The sequence below is a fragment of the Pleurodeles waltl genome, chromosome 10, assembly GCF_031143425.1.
Source record: "Pleurodeles waltl isolate 20211129_DDA chromosome 10, aPleWal1.hap1.20221129, whole genome shotgun sequence".
Lineage (NCBI taxonomy): Eukaryota > Metazoa > Chordata > Amphibia > Caudata > Salamandridae > Pleurodeles > Pleurodeles waltl.
This window is the reverse complement of record NC_090449.1, coordinates 553,872,473-553,894,785: the sequence shown is the minus strand read 5'-3', so window position 1 is coordinate 553,894,785 and position 22,313 is coordinate 553,872,473.

Genomic DNA, 22,313 nt, shown 5'->3' with positions numbered 1-22,313 from the left:
TGTGCACAAGATTTGAGGGACCCCAGGTGCAGTATGGGTAAAGCATAAAGTTAGAAAAGTTCCTATTGTAGTCAGGGAGGAGTTTAGCCTCATGCTGCACAATATGGTGAAGGAGTGGGTGATTGAACCGGTGGAGGCTTTAAATTGGGTATCACATGTGGTCATAACAAAGAAATCAGATGGCCAACTTAGGTTTGCGTGGACCTTCATAGTATAAATCAGAACATAGGGGGCGTAGCCAAGCCGTCCAAAATGGTGGACACGAGCTTCTAGAGCGCCGCGTCACGCCGGGTAAATCCGACGCCCTAGGTGGGGACAGGGGAGGGGCGCCACCCGATGGGCGACCAGCGCTGAACCCCTGCGGTCCTGCAGCTTGTGGGGGCCGAAATCCGCCTCTTCGGCGGCACCCCAACGGCGACGCGCTGCACCTGGTCGGCCCAGTTCCACGGGGCCGCATCGCGGGACGGCGCAGCCGTGGGGAGGGGCGCGCCCCCTGAGGCGGAGACAGCGCTCCGAGGATAGAACGCCCTCGAGGCGCGACATGCAGCTGGAGGCTTCCCCCAAGGAGGTGAGGATTTGCCCCCAGGGGAAGGGAAGAACTGAAGGGAGGAGCGACCTGTGAGGGCCTCATCAAGGGCTGAGGACTGCCCCGAGCCGGCTCAATATAGAGTCCCAGGAGGTGCACGGGACCAGAAACTCATCACAGTGCCGAGGGGGGCAGGTGGACGCCCTCTCGGAACTGAAACTCTCTACCCAATTGTGAATGTGGGAATACCCACAGGAGGCACTTAGAAGTGGATCAAGCCCCCTGGGAGGGGCTGAACTGCTTTTATACACCCTTGGAGGCTGCCTGGCCTGCTGCGGGACTGTGCGCACTAGATGTGACCCACAGGATGGAGGGGAGTGTCGCCCGGCAGGAGATGAGAGGGCAGTCGGTGGGTGGAAAACTGTCGTACACGACAAGCAGGCCCGCCCTGCCCCAGCGCATTGAACTCCCGAGCGGAAGCGGGACATAGCGCAATCTCGGCACTCATCCACCAATTCACAGCGAAGAGACCCATGCAAGGAGGGGGCACCCAGAGCTGATTACTACAGAGCTGGCCCTGCCAAAGTGCTCATGAAGTAAAACTAGAAACGTGCCCTGGTGATCCCGATAGCCACATGGACACACTTCCTGACTGACTTCTCACCTGACCGGTACCCTTGCCCTGCTCGAGACCGGCCAGAAAAGTGAATTGGAAATAGGAATTAGTGAGGCAGGGCACAGCAAACGGTGAGCAGACGGAGATTCCTTGTAACCTGGAACATGGCCGGGACAGGACGTCTACGCTCTGGTGCCGGTGCTGGGAAATCCCAAGACACAATGGCACAGGACAGTCAGAAACTAGACGCGGTCCTCGCAGCAGGGGAACGCATTGGAGACTCGCTGGAGCGCACCCGTACGTCGCTGGAAGCCAAAATAGACAAAGTGACAAGTGACCCTGTCTTGCTGCATGCTGACCACCGCAAGTTAGAAGACAAAACTGGCAAAATTGATATAAAGGGGGACGATCTGGTACCAAAGACCTCCCGCCTGCAATCAGAGATGGAGGAAGTACAGGCCCGAGTGATGGAATTGGTACGCCGAGTGGAGGATGCGGGGGCCGCTCCAGGAGAAACAATATCAGAGTAGTGGGCCTTCCCGAGGGAGCAGAGGGCCAAACCCCAGTGGCCTACTCGGAGAACTGTTTGAGGGGCCTGGTGCCAACGGGTGGACTCACCCCCTTCTTCTCAGTGGAGCACGCCCACTGAGTCCCCACACAATCAAGGCCACCGGGGAGTCCTCCTCGTCTCTTCATCATTCGTCTCCTCCACTACGCAGATAGGGACGTGGTTTTGCGAACTGTAAGAACCGACTTGCCTCTCCGAATGGAAGGAGCACAGGTTTTGTTATTATCGAACTACACTCTAGCGGTGCAGAGAGACCGGGGCTCCTACCTGCCATTGAAGCGCAGACTCAGGTCCCTTGGTTTGAGTTACTCCCTGCTGTTCCCTGCCAAGCTACGAGTAGTGGCGGAAAACAAGTCACATTTTTTTTACTACACCTGAGACGGTATGGGAGTGGCTTGAATCATCAGGACTGTTCACGAGCGGAACCGCTGACAGGCCAACATCGATGCCTCGGGGCAGACGTGGCAGAACCAGGCGGGCTCGGAGGAGGGGAGAGCCCCTGGCCGACCGTACGACATGAGCACCTGATCTGGAACAACTGATACAAGAGAGAAGAGAGGCAATCCAGTCTGCCGCGGCAATAAGCATGTTCCATCTAGTGTCAGAATCGGACACCGAACTCTCGCAGCCAGCAAGTGACCGACCTGCCACCCCATACCGCCTGTCGGAGCTGAGCCTCGCTGGGGGCCCTCCTGTGACACCTGCCACTGCAGACAAGCTCTTTTAAGAGACTACTAGGGGATTTGGCGTAACTATACACTGCTGGAACTTCCTTGTGGGGGTTACAGAACCCCATTAATATGTTTGTAGAAGCGAACCATGGGCGGGTCTGGTTTTTAGGGAAGGGTGAAATATGTCACGTGGTGGTGTGCCCGACTGCCAGCGTGCCGCTCCCCCTTTGCACGCTGTGCCTCCCTGTAGATGCATATTATGGGCACTCCCCTATGCTCCCCACTACAGTCCTATTATTAGCTATGACCGGGCTGCATGGCCTGTGTGGAAACTATTCACCTGTGGGATCGTCCTACCCCATACTCCTATTAGTGGAGATACATTATGTGCAGTTGTGTGGTTACATGCTATTGTTTTCATTGTTGGGTTTGGGCGGTGACCTGTTGTTTAACTGCTCTAATGGTATTAGTTATGTTTTGGTTCGGCTGGACTGCGCCTATTACACACCTAACCGATGGCTGGGAATGGGCAGTTGACGAAGCGATGCTATGCGAAGGGGAGGGAAGAGGGGCGATAGAAGAGGCTTTATTATCCATAACATGTCTTCATATACAGCAATTACCTGGAACGTGAGAGGCATACATAACCCCAAGCGGCGATAAGCCATTTATTCCTACCTCAAGAGGCATTCAATTCATCTGGCATTTCTACAGGAGACACACCAGGCGGGATCGGAGATCCCCCAGCTGTGTCGCGCTGGAGAGGGCAACTATACGCGACAGGGCACTCAGCTTATGCTAGGGGCGCGTTGATTTGGATCAGAGCTGGCACACCCTTTGCAATAGAGGAGCAGATAGTGGACCCACAAGGTAGATTTTTGTTGGTACGGGGAGACTGGCGGGAAGCGCTGTGGTACTGGGCTCTATATATGCTCCAAACACAGACCAGACATCTTTTTTACAAGGCCTGTCCCAGCATTTGGCGGGCTGGGGTGACCTCCCTTGGTTGCTAGGCGGGGACTTCAATAGTGTGCTTGATGTAGACCTGGACCGATCCTTCCCACCGTTGCCCACATCACCGGTGGTAACTGCCTCGCGCGGACTAGTGACTTAGACACAGCAATGGACACTAGTAGACCTAAGGCGGCAACGGCACGCGCAGGATAGGGTTTACTCCTTCTACTCTGCCCGCACTCTTTACACGTACGGTTAGACAGAATGCTCTGCACTCCTAACCTAGTCCTCGTAATAGGGAACACGGAATACATGGGGCGCACGCACTCGGACCACAACCCATTACTCGCAAGTCTTAGCTGGGAAATCTCCCGGCCTGCTGTACCTACTTGGAAACTGAGGCCCGAGGTGTTAGAGGACGCAGCGTTCAGGGGTTCACTGGGTGCTGCGATTTCGGAATACTTTGAGTTCAATGATGGCACCGCTTCATCGAGCCTGGTGGAATGGGACGCATTCAAGGCTTTGTCCGGGGGCACTGCCTGGGGACCCAATGCAACCTGCGCCGCTCCGTTGAACGTGATTTGACCCGAGTGGAGCGACTTTTGCTGAGGCCAGAGGGGGAGGCAGCCGACAGTCAGTCTAGGTCCCGACAATTGGCAGCTACACGTGCTGAACACCTGTCACTACTCGAGCGCCTGAGTTGTTTAAATTATACTGCGCACTCGGCAAACTAGTTGGCAAACTACTAGCCTGGCTGATCCACAAGACAGGGACAGGGGGCCGATAGTGGAGATCCGCTCGCAGTTAGGGGGATTAGTACACATGCCCTGGGAAATACTAGCTGAGTTCGTCAGGCATTACATTGCGCTCTACACCTCGGAAGCTTCTCCTGGAGATAATCTCTGCGCTGCATTCCTCTCTGAGGTGGAACTGCCATGCCTAGGGGAAGAACAAGAAGAGGCGCTTGAGGCGCCACTTGACCTTGAAGAAATAAAGGCCAGCATTCGAGAACTTGCATCTGGCAAAACGTCGAGCCCGGACGGGTTACCAGTAGACTTCTACAAAGCCTTTGCATTGCAGTTGGCACCCAGGCTGCTTCGCGTATACGAAGACACCGAACGGCAGGGTCACTTACCAGCCACTCAGGGAGAGGCGATGCTGGTCTCTCTTCCTAAACCGGGGAGGGATCCTGCAGAGATGGGATCGTACCAACCCCTAGCAATATTAAACACCGACTACAAAGTACTAGCGAAGACACTGGCATTATCACTGGCGCTGAATGTCCCAGGTTTAGTCCACCCTGATCAAAACGGGTTTGTCCCGGAGAGAGACACATCACATAATATCAGAAGGCTGTTCCGAGTCATGAATTATGCGGGTCGGGCGTGGCCGAGGGCAGGCTTCCTTGTCTTGGACTTGGAGAAGGCCTTTGATTCCCTGGAGTGGCCCTACCTGTTCAAAGTGTTGCGGCGGCTTGGAGTGGGACCCTCCTTCGCCCGACTGGTTAAACTGTTATACACCAAGCCACAGGTCCGGGTAAAATTGGGATCTGCAATATCGGAGTCGATTTATATATACAGAGGCACGAGACAGGGCTGCCCTCTTTCGCCTTTACTGTTTTCACTCGCCATGGAACCTCTGGCAGCAGCCCTGCGTGGAAGGGGGACTGATTGGGGAATTCCCCTTGGGGACGGTCTGCATACAGTGTCGTTGTACGCTGATGACCTCCTTCTGTATTTCAGAGACATCATGTGAATTCCACCAGAGGTCGGGGCGCTCCTGCAGCGCTTCGCGAGGCTATTCGGCCTTAGGGTAAACTGGTCTAATTCAGGTCTCTTCCCTTTCGATCTGGGACTTTCGGACCCCAGGATTGATTTGGCCGGAAGCCCCATTCCGTGGCAGCCTGGCACATTTAGATATCTAGGCATCAGAATCTACCATCGCGAGGAAGACCTGCTTGAGGGCAACCTTGCGAAAGCGGTATCCTCGGTCAGGTCCCAGATGTCGTTCTGGAGAACACTGCTGCTGTCGGTGGCGGGCAGGATAGCACTCCTGAAGATGGTCGTCCTGCCGCACCTCCTATGTTTTTTCTCTAACCTCCCACACCATGTTCCTCCTGGCTTCTTCAGGGCTCTGGAAGCCAGGTTGAGAGACTTTATCTGGAACGGGGGCCGATGCAGAGTCACCCTGAGGAAGCTGTACCTTCCACCTGACAGGGGCGGCCTTGCGGTCCCTAACTTAGAACACTACTACCTGGCCGCCCAACTCCAGTGGATAGCCAGATGGCTGGCAGAGGTGCAGCTGGCTGACACAGCATCAGAAAGTGGTCCCTGGCCAATATTACGAATTCAACATCGGTTTCATCCGCTCACACGAGCACCAAGCCCACAACAGTTGTTCCTTAAAGTCGCCCATAGATGCTTTCATAGATCCCTTCGACTGACGAGGCAGGTGGCCCCTTTTGCACCAGCCCTGGCATTGGCGGGAATGCCGCACGGCTCCAAGGTTACATCAAGCTCGGAACTTCGGACATGGCACGAAGCAAATCTATTCACTTTGGGTGATCTTTAGGAAGAAGGCTGGTTGATCCCGTTCACTGGGCTTCAGGACGTGGGACTGCCTCCCGGCCAATTTCTACTATACAGCTTCTTGCTGCGGACCCTGGGGACTGGGTGGAGAGACATCTCGACGGCTCCTCCCACCCACTTGTTGATACAATATCTGCAGGTGCTGGGTCGGAATCGTCGCTTGATAAGTTGGCTTGCAGATGTGTTGCGCAACCACACAGCCCTGGATGGCGGAGCATTGCGCGCGGCATGGGAAACAGATGCGGGCGCCCCAATTGCAGAAGCACAGTGGGGTATGGCCCTCTCGGGCACCTTAACATACCCTGCAACTCCAGATTTCACCTCATACAATGCTACCTGGTTCATAGGGCCTATCTTACACTAGCCCGGGTGAGCAAATACTTTGCACATCGGGACGCGGCCTGTCCTAGATGCCAGGAGATTGGTGCAGACTTGTTACATATGGTTTGGTCTTGTCCTAGATTAGGCCCCTACTGGTGGGAGGTAGTTGATAATTTATTGAACTACACAGCCTGTCGGATCCACATTACCTGGGAGGCAAGCAAACTGGGACTATTCCCTAGAAGCAGGCGACATAGAGCGGAGGTACGCTTCACGGACCTAGGGCTCATCGTGGCAAGGCGGCTGGTGACTCGTAGGTGGAAATCACCGGACCCGCCACCCATGCAGGCATGAAACCGCTCTCTTGAGGTGTGAGCAGGAGCAGAGGAGGCGGCGCTGAAATGGGAGGAAGTGCTGGGTCTTCGCCCGTTCCCGATGTCCATTAGCTGGGAAGAAATGATGATGAGATTGTGGGACGCGGGCGGGAATCCTGACGAGGGAGGCCTGGACTAGTTCTCCTGAATGCCACTGGGGGAGTGCTGCACCGCGCTAGGAGCTTAGATGAGTAAATGGATGAGCCTTTGTGCTCCACTAGAAGATTATAAGACATAGTTTGCTACACTTTGTACCTGACCTCACCCCTTCGCTGACATGTTTAAATGAAGTAATTTAGCACCCCCTGTTTAATCCGAAAGCAAATATGTGTAAATAATAAGGTAGTTATTCGCAACCAGCAGTTGTTTGCAGTTCACACGGTTAGTTCACATAGTGTTAACAGCATCTGTCTACTCAACAATGACACTTAAACACATGAAACTTAGTTTGTAAAAGCATTGCATAAGTGAATGTTACTAAATGACATGCTTACCTCCTTGATGTTGAGCTCATCGCCTCACGTTAGACTCTCAAGACATACTAAGAAAATATTAGTTGAATATTCTAAAGAGACAAATACAGATGGTCTCAACCTGCAGACGACATGGGGCTGAGACTAAACACAGGAATGACTTGCATGGTGCAATGTAGATTATACAAAATGCAATGTTATGTAAGAATGATACTGAACAGTGGTTAATAATGCTGTGGCCGCATAACGCACCCAGCTAAAAATTCTGATGATTCATGCATACCTTGTAATGTTGTAAAACTTGAATAAACAGATTTATGGAAAAAAAAAAATTGTGTAAATCAGAACATAACAGATAATTTCCCTCTACCAAATATTTTCTTTTGCTCAATGGTGATAAGTACTTCTCCAAATTGGACTTGAAGAGTGCTTACCATCAGATCTGATTTCACAAACGTTCCAGAGATATAACAGCCTTCATTCCTATGGATGGCACATTTTGGTTCACTAGAAAGCTACCTGGACTATCTTCTGTGGCTAGTGTTTTTAAACGCAGCATGTCACATATTTTTGAGGTTTTTATCAATGTTATTTTCTTGCAAGACAATATTTTAGTGTAAGCAGCAACTGATGAAGAACCTAATCAAGTATTGAGAAAGGTGCTTAGAAAAATGTTTGATGAAGGACTCACTTTGCATCAAGAGAAATGTGTTTTTATGTAAAGAAATTGAAAACTTGGGTCACACAATTTCATTTGAGGGGGTGAAGCCACAAAAAGATCTTTTGGAAGCTATAAAATTTGCTTCACGACCTAAAGATGAGCTAAGATCATTTATGGAGCTCATAGAGTACTATGATAAATTTGTTGAGAATTTTGCAACTAAGACAGAGGAGCATAAAACATTATTGAGAAAAGGGTATACCTTTAAATGGAGTGAGGATCAACAAACATGTTTTGACAAATTAAAACAGGAAGTGTGTGCTGCAGGAATTTTGGTACCTCTTAATATCTCTTTATCTACGATTATCACAGTGGATACCAGTGTGTCTCGTGTGAGTACTGTTTTATCTCAATTACTTAAAAGGGTAGAGAAAAAGGTGGCTTTGCCGTCCTGCTCATTGACTGAGACTGAAAAAAATATTCGGTCATTGAGCGCAAGGCATTGGTGGCAGGCTGGTCAGCAGAGTACTTTAATACATTTCTGTGGAGTGTAAATTCCAAATTAAGGACAGATCAAGGTTTTATCTCCTGGAGCTGCCAGCAAGGGATCTGCAAGGTTGGCAGCCTACATGAATGTTTGTATTATGTAGAACATATTCGCTGATGGCAAAATGTGTAAGCAGATATTCTTTCATGGTTATCAGTGGACTGGCAGGTTTTAGACGGTGTGGTGGTCATGAGCAAAGAAAAGGAGGGGGCTGTGGCATGGTTGGAGGATGTTGTACACTATAGTGTTGGTGTCTTTACAAGAGACGATTGGATGCAGGACATGGCAAAGGACATCATTTTGCAAGACATGAGTAGGATGATTGTCAAGGGTGGAAGGAGAGAGAGTGAAGGTGCCATTTCTGTGAAACCATATATCAAAATACTGGAGGAGTTGTCTGTCAATGATGGGATTGTTTTGATGAAAGGGGACAGATATGTACCACCAGAAAACTTAAGGAGGAGAATCATTCAGTTGGCACATGTGCAGTACTTTGGCAAACCATGACACAGAGGAGAGTGAAAAAAAGTCTGGTGGCCAGGAATTGATATACAAACTGCTCAATGGGTGGAAAGGTGTGTGGAATGTCAGGCGAGTGAAAAAAGGTTGAAAAGTTTGGGGTGAAATTTGAAATGGGACACATTCAAGACCATAAGGAGGTGTGGCATACTGTGTGTTTGGACATATTTGGACCTCTGGCTGGAGTGGGTCATGATTTAAGGTTTGCCATGGAGTTCGTTAATGATTATTCAAAATGAATGGAGGTCATCTTTAGGAAGGATGTGTCTACAAGGAGTACCATTACTAACTTGCAAGATATTTATAGGCAGGAAGGTTTTCCTCGTACCTTAATAACAGACAATGGTACTCAATTAACTTGTGTTCAAATGAGGGAATTTTTGAAATTGCAAGGTATCAAACATCATCACACAGCTCTTTATATTCCCCAGGCCAATGGCATTACAGAATGAATGAACTGTATGGTCAAAAGTACTATGCAGCTGGCGGTGAGATGTGGTTCGGATGTGAGAGAGGAGTTCGGGAAGTGGTCGGGGCCCATCACACTACCATACATTGGATGACTGGCAAAGCTCCTTTTGAGATTATGAGGGGTTGCAAATGCCAGGACAAAACTGGCTACAAGTTGGTTGACAGGGCGTAATGAAACAGATACAGGTTAGCAAGGGTGCAAAGTTTCTAATATTCAGGTCCGTGATTGGGTGAAGGTGAGAGATAGACGTACTGTATAAGAAGAGATTGGTCTATGTTTCGGGGTCTGTAGGAGGCTGGGCTGGCTTGTAGTGGGTACCAGAGGTACTTACACCTTGTGCCAGGTCAAGTTATCCCTTATTAGTGTAGAAGACGTGTTTCTAGCAGCTTAGAGTGATAGAAGGTAGCTATGGCAAAGCAGCTTAGGCTGAACTAGGAGACATGTAAAGCTCCTACTATACCACTGGTGTCATATGCACAATATCATAAGAAAACACAATACACAGAGTTACTCAAAATAAAGGTAATTTATTTTTATGATAATATGCCAAAAGTATCTCAGTGAGTACCCTCAGTATGAGGATAAGTTATATACACAAGATGTATGACCACAAACCAAAATTAGGTAAGTAATAGCAAGAAAAGTGATGCAAACAGTGTATAATTACAATAGATTGCAATAGGAGCACATAGGTATAGGGGCAACACAAACCGTATACTCCAAAAGTGGAATGCGAACCACGACTGGACCCCAAACCTATGTGAGCTTGTAGAGGGTCGCTGGGACTGTAAGAAAACAGTGAGGGTTAGAAAAATAGCCCACCCCAAGACCCTGAAAGGTAGGTGCAAAGTGCACCTACTACCCCCAGAGAGCACAGAAGTCGTGATAGGGGGATTCTGCAGGAAGAACAAACACCAGCAATGCAACAACAGTAGATTTCCAGACCTGAGTACCTTTAAGACAAAAGGACCAAGTCCAATAGTCGTGACAGTGTCGAGAGTGGGCAGGAGCCCAGGAAATGCTAGCTGAGGGTGCAAGGAAGCTGCCACCGGTTGGAAGAAGCTTGGAGTTCTGCAAGAAAGAAGAGAGCTAGGGACTTCTCCTTTGGAAGATGGATGTCCCACATCGCGATGAAGCTTGCAGAGGTGTTCCCACGCAGAAAGACTTCAAACAAGCCTTGCTAGCTGCAAGGGTCACGGTAGAGGTTTTTGGGTGCTGCTGTGGCCCAGGAGGGACCAGGATGTCGCCACTTGGAGGAGGAGACAGAGAGGGCGCCCAGCAACTCAGGGAGCCCTCACAGAAGCAGGCGGCACACGCAAAAGTACCTGAACAGGCACTTGGAAGGAAAGTGAACCGGAGTCCATGTGAAGTCACAAAAGGGAGTCCCACGACGCCAGAGGACAACTCAGAAGGTTGTGCATTGCAGGAAGGAGTGCCGGGGATCCAGGCTTGGCTGTGCACAAAGGAAATCCTGGAAGAGAGCACAGGAGCCGGAGCAGCTGCAAATCACGCAGTACCCAGCAATGCAGTCTAGCATGGGGAGGCAAAGACTTACTTCCACCAAACTTGGACTGAAGAGTCACTGGACTGTGAGAGTCACTTGGACAGAGTTGCTGAGTTCCAGGGACCATGCTCGTCAGGATGAGAGGGGACCCAGAGGACCAGTGATGCAGTCTTTTGGTGCCTGCGTTGGCAGGGGGAAGATTCCGTCGACCCACGGGAGATTTCTTCGGAGCTTCTGGTGCAGGGTGAAGGCAGGCTACCCCCAGAGCATGCACCACCTGGAAACAGTCGAGAAAGCCGGCAGGATGAGGCACTACAATGTTGCTAGTAGTCGTCTTGCTACTTTGTTGCGGTTTTGCAGGCGTCCTGAGCAGTCAGCGGTCGATCCTTTGGAAGAAGGTGAAGGGGGAGAAGCAGAGGAACTCTGGTGAGCTCTTGCATTCGCTATCTGAAGAATTCCCCAAAGCAGAGACCCTAAATAGCCAGAAAAGGAGGTTTGGCTGCCTAGGAAGGAGTATTGGCTACCAAGAGAGGTAAGAACCTATCAGAAGGAGCCTCTGACGTCACCTGCTGGCACTGGCCACTCAGAGCAGTCCAGTGTGCCCCCAACACCTCTGTTTCCAAGATGGCAGAGGTCTGGGACACACTGGAGGAGCTCTGGGTACCTCCCCTGGGAGGTGCAGGTCAGGGGAGTGGTCATTCCCCTTTCCTTTGTCCAGTTTCACACCAGAGCAGGGCTGGGTGATCCCTGAACCGGTGTAGACTGGCTTATGCAGAGATCGGCACCATCTGTGCCCATCAAAGCATTTCCAGAGGCTGGGGGAGGCTACTCCTCCCCATCCCTCAAACCTATTTCCAAAGGGAGAGGGTGTTAGACCCTCTCTCAGAGGAAGTCCTTTGTTCTGCCTTCCTGGCCCAGGGCTGCCTGGACCCCAAGAGGGCAGAAACCTGTCTGAGGGGTTGGCAGCAGCTGCAGTGGAGACCCCGGAAAGGCAGTTTGGCAGTACCCGGGTACTGTGCTAGAGACCCGGGGGATCATGTTACATGGCCATGTTCGGAGATACCATTGTGACGCTATACATAGGTAGTGACCTATGTGTAGTACACACGTGTAATGGTGTCCCCGCACTCACAAAGTCCGGGGAATTTTACCTGAACGATGTGGGGGCACCTTGGCTAGTGCCAGGGTGCCCACACACTAAGTAACTTTGCACCCACCCTTCACCAGGTGAAGGTTAGACATATAGGTGACTTATAAGTTACTTAAGTGAAGTGGTAAATGGCTGTGAAATAACGTGGACGTTATTTCATGCAGGCTGCACTGGCAGGCCTGTGTAAGAATTGTCAGAGCTCCCTATGGGTGGCAAAAGAAATGCTGCAGCCCATAGGGATCTCCTGGAACCCCAATACCCTGTGTACCTCAGTACCATATAATAGGGAATTATATGGGTGTACCAGTATGCCAATGTGAATTGGTAAATTTAGTCACTAGCCTGTTAGTGACAAATGTGGAAAGCAGAGAGAGCATAACCACTGAGGTTCTGGTTAGCAGAGCCTCAGTGAGACAGGCATCACACAGGGAACACATACAGGGCACATACTTATGAGCACTGGGGCCCTGCTTGGCATGGTCCCAGTGACAGACTAAAACAACATATATACAGTGAAATATGGGGGTAACATGTCAGGCAAGATGGTACTTTCCTACAGGGTCCATTCAGAGTCAAGCAAGTGAGTGATTGGTATGTAGTTTTGGAGAACGGATCTAAGTGAAACAGATGCAAGGTAGCATTGTATCAGAAAGGAGGAAGGTGTGAGGAGTCTGTAAAGGATACTGATGAGCGATGTAGTGTATTTATGTTTGCTACTGATGATGTAGCTGAGTCTATGGACAAGAATGGTTCATCAAGTCCTGATCCTGAGAGGACTATGGTAGAAAGAAGAGTGGTTGACGGAGGTGTTCCGGAAGATGGGAGGAGAGAAGGTCGGGTGAGGAAAGAAAGGAAACCTCCTTTACATCTGAAGTACTCTATTACAGAATCAGCTTGAACTTTAGTATTTTTAAACACGTTTTAATTTATTGCACTTTGTGTTCTCATTTCTAATCATTTTTTTGTTTGTGCACATTCATCCTATTCCCATGCACTATTATCCTCATATCTGCACCCATATCTGTCCGTTTTTTGTATTTATTTCAGAGTTGAATTGTACTTGAGGTTTAGTTTAATAGGAAGTTAGGATACAATTGTTAATGATATGTGAAAGATATGTCATATTTTTGTTCCAAGGTTTCCTGATGATGTAAGTTGAATTTGCTTCCAAGGTTCTGGGGGAATGTTGTGAATCAAATTCCTGTGTCAGTTGGTGTTAGACTGGCAGGGAAGGTTATGTTGTGGTAGACCAATTAAAGGTCATTCAAAGACATTCTGTGAAGAGGGTGTTTAATTTACACTGGACATCTTCGTTGAAACTAAGCCAAAGACTGAAATACAATGTACTTCCAGGTGTGTTTCAGGCATTGGTCAGTTTTATGGCTTATCTGGAAGTGACAAATGGGCAGCATCAGCTAGTATTTATTTATCACCACAATGGTGGCAAGAACACTGGTTTTGGCATAATGGAAATCAGGCATAGTCCCTTCAGTTTCTCAGTGGATTAACAACACGCGAACAGTTTTTACTCGAGAAATAATGTATGCAAAACAAGAACGGGCCACAATTAAAGTGTATAGAATTTGGAAAAACTGGGATAACTAGGTGTGAATAATCTAAGACGTATATGAGGATGTTTTTAGCATATTATAATTGAGTACAATCATGTCAAAACTGATATTCAAATTAATTTACTGGTTTTAACTGCTTGAATTGTATTGTGATAATGAAGTGTGGTTTATGAAAATAACTGCTACATTCCAAAAATTAAAAAAGAGAATGAAGATAGGCTTGGGAAGAATTGGTAAGAAGATGAATCGGGGGCTGTAGCAGGCTTGTGCCCCCCCCCCCCCCACTCAATTATATAATCTTTTTACATTGGAGATGGTTTCAACCCAGCAGAAAGAAACAATTACCCCCAAAGTAGGGGCTCTGTCCACATTCCAGCCCCTCAATAAGCAAATGTTACTGTGTTACTGGATTGCTCTCAAATCGGCCTTCAAAGAGCTCTGAATTGTCTCCTAGCCTTTAACACTAATAACTATTTTCTAATAAATCTAAGTAAAACTAGAATAGTTTAGTATTAAAAAAATAGGAAGTATGCTTAGAGAAAAGGTGGAGAATGGGTGGACTAGTGTAACACTTATTAATACTTGGGAGTTTGGCAAGACGAGAAGCTTAGCCACAAAGTCCACCTACCTGCAAGAGAGATCGATAGAGACATTTGCAAATAAATTTGCGGAAAATGTATTCCAACTGCCAAAGACCATTTAACTCATCAGTCCTAAAGATAATTAGATTTAAACCTATACCAGCAATAACTTATGTTTTTTTCACATTTGGGGCTAAATTAAACTCAGGCCTCGATAAGATATTTTCTGCTGCTATTCATGCAACTTTTGGTCACTCTAGGTTGGAGGGCTCACAGATCGGATCCCTAAGGAATTATATCTGGAAGGAATTAATCACTAACTCCAAAAACATCCTCATAAGTTTTTTAAATTTACAAAGAATATTAACGAGATGTAATTTGATGGAAATGTGGCAAGGGGAAACAAGTTACAGAACATTCAAAACCACAGCTAAATAAGCAGCTGTAATGGCAACCTATTACAAATATATGACAAAAGTCAGTAAGCTCTCACAGGGTTATTTACTACTTACATCTTACTGCTCACCAAGGGCTCAGTGCTATATGGGGATGAGGTTGAAACAGGTAACTTAAGTCAAGTATATGGGAATGAGGTTTTAATTAGTTCTATTTGCATCCCTGAGGAAAGGCCAATTTAAGATGAAGAAACGGAACTGCACTTGTTGTAGAGGTTGTGGTAAATCGAAAGAGTCACTAGAACACATAATATGTATATGTCCTCTTCTGCAGCAGTAATGAAGAAACCTACTACAACTCTGCTTTCTTAGAATAGACGTTTGGACAAATTAAAGGTGCTGCTTTTGAATGTCTGCAGGGTACAGATTGGCAACATATCTGCAGACTTAAAAAATATCTAGATCGGGCAGTTGAAAGTTGGACAAAAATAAATGTCAGCTGCAGTCTGTGAATTTTCTGGAGAGATCATCTTTTAGGTGAGAGTATAAACCCAGCCAACAAGTAGCCATTTGTCTTGTTTATGCTCTTAAATTTTGCTTCGCAGAACTTTTATGATAGCCTGAAAGGAATAGATCAGCAAAGCACTTGGAAGCTGTATACAGATTTACAACTGTTTGTTGGTAAGCTGATAAATAACAAATCCAGCCAGCACTCTGAAAACTGTCAGGAGAAGACAAATTCTTAGGGGTGGGCAAGGCTGCAGCTTTAGGACAGTGGTCAGTTGTGCATAAGCAACTGAATTTTATTAGCACCTGTTCGTTGGTTAATTATATTCTTAGATCTGATAGTTAATATATATTGCACTTCCACTTTATGTCCTGCTGGCCTGGAATTATACTTGCAGGGCATTAAGTAATTTGGGAACGAGAGGATGTTAATTTGGATAAAACAGAATTTAAAGTTGACCTTTAGCATATCCAGGAAGGGTATCATCGAGGTGTCTAAGGACCAGCTCTCGCTGGATCTGCTTCTTCTTAACAGACAGAATACAAGGAGTCAGTCTACCACCTTACTACTCGGATGAACACATTACTCCTTGGAAGCTCGCAAACTCATCTGTGTAGTCCCTTCAAGTTTCATCACTTATCCCCACCATTTTCAACACATTCATGATCCCTCTGGCCAATGTCATCCATGCACACATCAGCATACTCTCCTACGCTGACAACACTAACTCATAATCTCCCTCTTGGACAAGACCCCCAAAACAAGAACCAAGTTCACCGCCTGTATGACCGAAGTCACTAACTGATGAAAGCTAACTGTCTCAATCTCAACGAAGACAAGACAGAATTAGAGATCTTCATCAAGAACACCTCACCATGGAACTTCAACTGCTGACTAGCCGAAGTCAGATTTCTGTGGTTTTTTTAAATGATTGTTAATGACTGCAAACATTATAGGCATTGATTCTGAACATGATGATCAAAAAATGGAACAAGTGAGTGCTGCTGGATCTATGGGGCCCACTTCACTGGGTAGGATGTAATAGACAAGAAAGGGGTAAATAATGCTCATTATCTGGGGTGAAGACTTGATGTTTTTCTTATTCTTGGACCAGAGATTTCCCATACTGATGGAGTAGAAAACTTGAAGATTTCCGATTATTAACCCCTTGTGTTGAAACTTGGGGCTAGGAGCATGGGAGAAAATGACATATGCAGATTGAATGAGTGCGAGATAAGGAATAAGTTAGTAGGCCAGCTCTAAGAAACCACATCCCTCTACTTCCAGGAGAACACAGGGTCACTGTAATTAAAAAGTGAACTATTGGAAGCCTATAAAATGGTCCTTTGGGGACAGTCACAGCTGAAGATGCACATTAAAAGGAAAGCTAGAACAGAAAAGGTACTTATGCGGATTGTGGAACTTCAGTAACAACATAAAAGGAGTCTGGAGGCTAAAGAAGCAAAAATTGCCTAATAGCTGGAAATGCTATCCTACCTGAATGTCGAATTATAAATATTATACTATCATACTGTATTGAAAATAATACCAAAACATTTAAAAGGCATGTAGAGGTTTATCATTTATGATTGAGTTCATAGATGTAGCTTGAACAACTGCATACAAATATATATATATATATTTTTTTTTTTTCACAAAAAAGTTTAAAGATAAGTTATAGTTAGGAAAACTGTATTTATTTTTGTCATACAAACTCAACGTAAACTACACAAACTTTAGAAATTATAAAGTTATAACTCCTAACTTATTTTGGCATTGAACATGTCCCACCATGTCCCAGGGGTAATAACAGAACTCAAACTGAAACAAAAGGAGTCTAGATGGATCACTGGCCTGGCTACAAAATTCCCTAATGTATGTAATACAGAGAAGTACCTTAGCACCCACCTACTCAAAACTTTTAAGCTGTTTAAAGTTCTTTGATCATTCTTGATAGATGGCTCTAGCTGAGATACACAGTTGGTTGCTTTCAACTGTTTTTAATCCTTTTTCTTCTGTATCATTAATATGCTTTTCTTTTGTTTATGTTTTAGAAGAAAATGAAGGGAACCTCTGGCTGAGATGCAGTGGTGCCTGTCGGGTCAAGAGCCCCTAACCTTTTTTATCCCCTACGGGAACCATGAGAAGAGAACACTCAGATAAGATGTGATGTTTTTCTGAAGGATAAGTAGTTATTGATTTTGTCCACTCAACAATGTTGACTTTTAAATTTGTTTACAATGGTACATGAAGAGAAACAAGGTAAGGTTCCATAGTTCCAAACCTAAGTGGGGGTTACAACCAGGACAGTAGTGTATTAACATGTTTTCCAGATCAGGTGAGATTTATGCAGTTTTTAATTAAACCTCTAATAGGGCACATGCCAAGAGGTTGAAGATCCGGGTCTTCGCCATACATAAAAGTCCACTTGGGCATTATCATTTGTTTTTGATGCAATTTCGAGGACTTGCACATTGTATACAATTTCATATCCACTTGCATGATATGACTGACGATTATATTGCTTCTGTGTTGTCCCTTACTTTGCTGCTTACTGGTATTTTAACAATGTTTAGATCATTTTTCTGTAACTATGCATCCATTACAGGTTATTTGTTTGATCCTTCATGGGTATTCTACCTTGAACAGATTTTAAATGCATAACAAGTGTAAGGCTTGTAAACACAGCAAGAATATTTGTCAAATCTACATTCCACCTAATGGTGACATCCTCTGGAGAAGAACTGAGGATCTGAGGTGGGTGATGGCTACACTCCGCTTGCTGGGGCCAATTACTCGTGCTGCCGGGGCAAGCGGGTCAGGTCCCCCTTCATTGACTACCAGACACACCTGGTGCAGGGGACTTCGAGGTGGGAGCACCCACTGGAAACCCTCTGGGGCTCAATGCAATCCGTGATCAGTGTGGGCGATGGTCTCCTACAAGATGGGCTAGGACAAAGCACCCCAGGCCACAATGAACGAGTGCACTGACCTGTTCAGGAGCACAATGGGGGTGCCAATTAGGGACCAGGAAAGTGCGACCCCACTGGGTGGAGACACCACAGCAGTGATCCTACAAGCCATTCAAGAATTTAAGGCGGCTCTGGAAACAAGAATCAGAGAAGAGGGCATAGATGTAGCCTTGTTGCACCAGGATCTCCATCAGACTGTGGTCCGAGCATTAGCAGCGGAGGGCAAGATCTTGGAACAAGAAGATATGGTATGGAATCTTTCCTCGGAGGTGTCCAGTCTGCCACACAACTCCAAGATACAAGACTGGGCGGAAGGTACTGAGAACAGAGCCAGCTGAAACAACTACCGCTTCATAGAGTTCCAGGAAGGGGCTGAAGAAAACGTTCTTATACAATGGATAGGAGGAGGAGGTGGGGGAATGGCCCAGTCATGACATGGAAAGATTAACAGGCTGGTGGACCATAATAAAAGGGGGGGGGTGTTTCTTCAATTTGTGCTCAGACACAAATCGGCTATCCTGATGCTTTAGGAAACACACCTACAAGGTCACAATTGCCTGTTCTTAGCCCACAGGGGCAACAACAAAGTATACCATGCAGGGTACTCCCAAGGCTCATGGGGTATGGCCATTCTCCTACACAAGACCTTAGCCTTGGTGGTACCAAAGATCACATGGGTTGTCCAAGGTAGACATGCACAGGTTTGCAGGTTTGACTGGGGCCTGGAGACTGAGGACCGAAAGCACAGTTTATCTGGGCACATGAACCCCTATGGGTGGCTTTTAGCAAATTTGTCTGATCAGTCTATGGAGGAGAGCTAGCCATGGCCGGCATCTTCCTCTACTATTGGACAATTCAATTACTGATCATAAACAACTGGTTGGGTGAGGGTCACAACTCAAGATATCACAGACAGCAGTCCCTTCTTGACCTAAACCGAGTGGTGGGGATCTTATACAGGGCACCCATTCCAACATCCCTTCCAGAAATGACTGCAGTGGTCTTCCAGGTGTGAAAGGCGGCGCCGGCATGGATAGATTGGGACCCCAGATTCACGCGCAAGACTGCCTTATGGGAAGGCCAATGTCTAGCATAGGTAGCATCTATTTAGGGCTTGTGGGGATGGGCCTGCTTAGGGATATCCCGCTGAGATGTATGGGACCGGGACCATAATAAGTATTTTGAAGATCTCAGTGCGGATTTCCAAATGCCCACCTCAGACTTTTATTGCTATTTACAGCTCAGACATGCACAGGCGACTTAGTGGACATCCCAGAGTGCAAGCCATTTTAGAACTGCCTGCTTAGGGTCATATAGGGAAGGGTGGAATCTCACAGATTTATGAGACCCTAGAGTCAAACGCTCCAGACCTGATGGGCTCTTTGCAGGAGGAGGGAAGGATGGGAGACTTGGACGAAGCTGAATGGCATGTATGGCCCCTGCGTGTTGGCAATTTTTGACGAGGCTCAGACTTGTACAATTTCAATTTCTTCGACAGGCCTATCTAACACCCCTTCGACTAAGGAGGGCAAGCACCTCCATGCCCCCCTCGGCATGCAGCAGATGCCAAGACCTGGGGGTGATTTCTTTCATCTGGTGTGGTCGTGCCTAGTTATCCAAGTATACAGGAACACTGCCATTCTACCTTAGCCCAGGCAGCGGGGTTGCATACTGAAGTACATCCTAGTCCTAGAATTGTGTTACTGGGCATACTGATGGGTTTAGCGTGACCCAGAGGAGCAGGACATTGGTGAGATATGTTAGTGACTAAATGCAATATAGCCAAACAGTGGACATCTCCTCTAGCCCCATTGATACTGGCATGGACTGGTATGGCAGACGGAAAAGACAATATATACGACCCCGGAGTGCCCCTGTACATATGAGGGTCTGGCAGAAACGGTGGTTATACTAGGGACTAGATGGATGAAGGAGGGACCCCACGAGAGATAAAATAGCTAGAGGATGTTGAGAAACACTATATATATAAGTGGTGTATCCCAGGTGAGCGACTGGCTGTACTGTTCATACCGAAAATATAAATAAAACGTTTTAATTAAAAAAAACTATTTCAAAATATATTACTTGCATTACAGATCATAGTGTATGTTCTAAAGTGTCCATGCAACAAAGTGTATGTGGTAAGCAATATTCGCCTTCTTAAGAAAGGAGTGCTGGAGCACTTTCATGCGATACAGAATGTTGATTTACATTACCCTTTTGCTAGTCATTTCAGGGACAGGCATAAAACAATCAGAATTGGCTTTCATTTTCTGGTATTGACCATATCCTTGTGATGGAACGAGGTAGGAACCAGGAGCTTATTCAAAGACGGTTATAAAGTACTTAAACCCTACTTTTAGAGTCTAAAGTTCCTATTGGCCTCAATATCGAAGAAGAATTAAACTACAACTTGGCCCGTATGGAGATGTTTCTTTGAGTATTTTAGCAGGAATCCTCTTGTAATAATTTCCACATAGATTACTCTGGTTATTCATTATTTCATATCTAAATGCCCACTTGGGCTTGTTGTTGTAGTGAATAAGAGAAGGAGTGATTTTGTGGGATACTAGTGTCTTTATGTTATCTCAAGCCTGGCACATGATTGCCCACTCGTTGAATGCTTATGTTAACAATACTTGTCAGTGCATATTTTCCACATTAGTCATCTTCTGTTATTTATATACATGTTTATGCATACATACCCACTGGGGCTCTATGTAAGGTGATCTTTTTAATTTTCCTGGGGACCATACATATGGAGTTACACTATTCATGATCATCCCTGAGAGTTTAAACTGAGGATGACAGCTGAAACAAATGGACACTTTGGATCACAGTAGAGGAGAAGACTATATTCATGCTGTGGCTCAGTGCTCTATTACCTGACACAATGGTTCACAAGTTATGGCATTCTAATTTACTACATTAAGATATGACCCATTGCTAAACTTTGGAATGATACAGGGCGCCTCCGACCCTAGCAGAATGGAGGTCAGCAATGGATTTGTGTGCAAAACAAGAACAATCTATTTAAGTCATGAGAGGCTGTCCCTGAAAACAACAGAAGGTTTGTGGGAGGTGGTGGAAGTACTAAGGCTTGCTATAAAGATTGCAATGTGTCAAATGCACGTAGGCATATGAGAAATATAGAACGATGATGGTCATGTGTGCTCTAATTTATTTTATTGATTTTCAAGGGCAAACGTTGGTTATAAAAAATGATCGGGCCTCTATGGGGTTTGGAATTTCAGTTCAATTTTATTGTTCGTCACATTTTTAGGTCTTTTCTTTTTTTTTTTTTTTTTTTTTTTTTTAAGATGTTTTCAATCCACTACCATTTTGTCAATAAATTTAATTTATGCACCTGCATTTCCGAAGTGCGTGCTTTTTGTTGCCTGGACCGATTGTGTATACAAATCAGTTTGAATACAATTATCATAGGTGCGAGAAGTCAAGCATTATTAGGTCCTCACTAATGTCAATTATAAACAACAAGAATACTAAGACTCATAAAGGGCAAGTGTGCATTTTTCCATTATGCATTTTTCTAGTGAAAGTGATCTAGACTTGGGATAGGCCTCTTGGCCTAGTCTCCATAGTGTGCTTTATTCTGAAGAAGGCTGAAGTCAGCCTGGGCTTGGCGAAACTGCTTTACCCAGGAGCAGAGCAGAATAGGCCTTCCTTCTGATGCTTCAGTAACCCTGTGCACTAGAGCAGGAAGGAGAGGGGAATGCTGATCTGTGTCCTGCTGCACAAGCACTGCCTTCTTTTTCCATATCTAATCCATATATTTTGGACAGGCAGGGGAAAGACAGGAGCAGAGGGTGTTTATCGGGACATTGTAGTGATGAAAGCAGCAGGCCTATACCATGGAGAGCTAAACATTCCAATGTTCTAATACAGATTGTTATGCAGTGAAGGTGGACTACAATTTTTTGTTCACGTTGCAGACTGAGAAGGTACAGGCCTTCTTTGCTTTATAAAGCATTACATCTATAAAATGAAGTGCTACACACTGTGGCTACAAACATCTACGGTCTTATCAGGGGCCTTCAAATACACACCCATGGGATCAAGACACAGAATGATCAAGTATAAGCCATATTGGCAAACATTCCTTACTGTTTCAAATTAGTGTTCAAGTGAATGAGTAGTGTTGTGTGGAAGGCTTTGTAAACAAATATCCCTGTTTCAATATAGCAGGAGACGCCATGAGAGGGACTCTCAATGCAGATTTGTCTGTCTGTCTGTTGGGGAGTCTCAGAGTTGGTGAGAGGGAGCAATTGGTGTGAAACTGAATCTGCAGAGCTGGAGAACAGGAGGGTCCCATGGAGTGCAG